Consider the following 2,181-nt stretch of genomic DNA (forward strand, 5'->3'; position numbering starts at 1 on the left):
CCAGAGTTTGCTCAAATTCACGTCCTTTGAGTCAGTCCTTTGAGTCAGTGATGCTATCTAACCATCTCATCTTCTGACGCTCCCTTTTCCTTTGGCCTTCAGTCTTTGAAATTGTGGTGCTGAAGAAGACTCTTGGGAGTCCCTTGGACTGCAAGATCAAATGGCTCAATCCCAAAGGAAATCAACCCTGAATATGCTTTGGAAGAACCGATGCTGAAGCTAAAGCTCCAATACGCTGGCCACCTGACACGAAGAAGAGGAAACTCATAGGAAAGATCCTGATGAAGGGGGAAGGTTTATTTGCTAAAAGGCAAGTAAACAGGAGGCTATAAATAGTAGTCAGAACATGGTACATTAATAGAGTTTAAGAATTAGACAAGAGTTCCAACTCCTCCATGAAATATCTGTGAAATCTTGAGCAATTCTATAGATTTATCATACTGAATTTTCCCATTTTTATTGGTATATCATGTTAAGGATTCTTTAAAAAATTAAGTGATGTAATCTATTTATAACTTCTAATTACAGTGTCTTGGAAGGAGTTATGACCAACCTAGATAGCATATTCAAAAGCAGAGACATTACTTTGCCAACAAAGTTTCATCTAGTCAAGGCTATTGTTTTTCCTGTGGTCAGGTATGCATGTGAGAGTTGGACTGTGAAGAAGGCTGAGCACCAAAGACTTGATGCTTTTGAACTATGGTGTTGGAGAAGATTCTTGAGAGTCCCTTGGACTGCAAGGAGATCCAACGAGTCCATTCTGAAGGAGATCAGCCCTGGGATTTCTTTGGAAGGAATGATGCTAAAGCTGAAACTCCAGTACTTTGGCCACCTCATGGGAAGAGTTGACTCATTGGAAAAGACTCTGATGTTGGGAGGGATTGGGGGCAGGAGGAGAAGGGGATGACAGAGGATGAGATGGCTGGATGGCCTCACTGACTCTATGGATGTGAGTCTGAGTGAACTCTGGGACTTGGTGATGGACAGGGAGGCCTGGCGTGCTACGATTCATGGGTTCGCAAAGAGTCGGACACAACTGAGCGACTGACCTGATCTGATCTGATCTGATCTGAGCGTAGTTGGCACACAAAAAAATGGGAGTATAACCCCTACTTTCCTCTCTCCCCAGTAATAGGAGGGGAAAGTAGGTCATGGTGATCTGATACTTGTATGTGTGTGCTAAGTTGCTTCAGTCATGTCCAACTCTTTGCAACCTCAAAAACTGTAGCCCACCAGGCTACTCTGTCCATCCGATTCTCCAGGCAAGAATAGTAGAGCAGGTTACCATTCCCTTCTCCAGGGGATCTTCCCAACCCAGGGATAGAACCCATATCTCTTCTGTCTCCTGCATTAGCAGGCAGATTCTTTACCACTAGCATCACCTGGGAAGCCATACTTGCAAGATAATTAAGTTTCAAAGTACTTTGAGCATGTACTCTGTATTTCACTGTGTTAAGCCCATTGCATGAGCTACCTCATTGATTCATGCAACTTGTGTGCAGACAATTCCTTCATTACAATTTTATGGATGCAAAGATTAAAGGTCATAAAGGTTCACTTGCCAGGGTTACCCAGCTGCCAAATAGTGAACCTAAAGAGCAAAACGGAAGCTGAATCCAGCCACAATGGGTTAATGTCCTTAAAACTATGTATTCCAACCTGAAATGGGGCAGTGGTTCAAAGAAGCTGTGATCAGCTCCTAAACATTCTTCTGACTAGTTGGTAATGAGGTAAACGGGAAGTCAGCATAGTCAACCTTTGGGTCCCAACCAGTCTGGGGTCTATGTGTCTATGGGCAGCATGCTGTTATTAACCAATAACTTCTCCCACTTGGTGGGTGTTTCAATATCTGCCAAATAGCTCAAAGAAAAGCTATGACCAAATAGCTCAAAGAAAAGCTATGATCAACCTAGACAGCATGTTAAAAAGTAGAGACATTACTTTGCCAACAAAGGTGTGTTTAGTAAAAGATATGATTTTTCCAGTAGTCATGTATGGATGTGAGAGTTGGACTATAAAGAAAGTTGAGTGCCGCAGAATTGATGCTTTTGAACTGTGGTGTTGGAGAAGACTCTTGAGAGTCCCTTGGACAGCAAGGAGATCCAACCAGTCCATCCTAACGGAAATCAGTCCTGCATACTCATTGGAAGGACTGATGATGAAGCTGAAGCTCCAATACTT

This window comes from Bos javanicus, chromosome 10, assembly GCF_032452875.1.
Source record: "Bos javanicus breed banteng chromosome 10, ARS-OSU_banteng_1.0, whole genome shotgun sequence".
NCBI classification, from domain to species: Eukaryota; Metazoa; Chordata; class Mammalia; order Artiodactyla; family Bovidae; genus Bos; species Bos javanicus.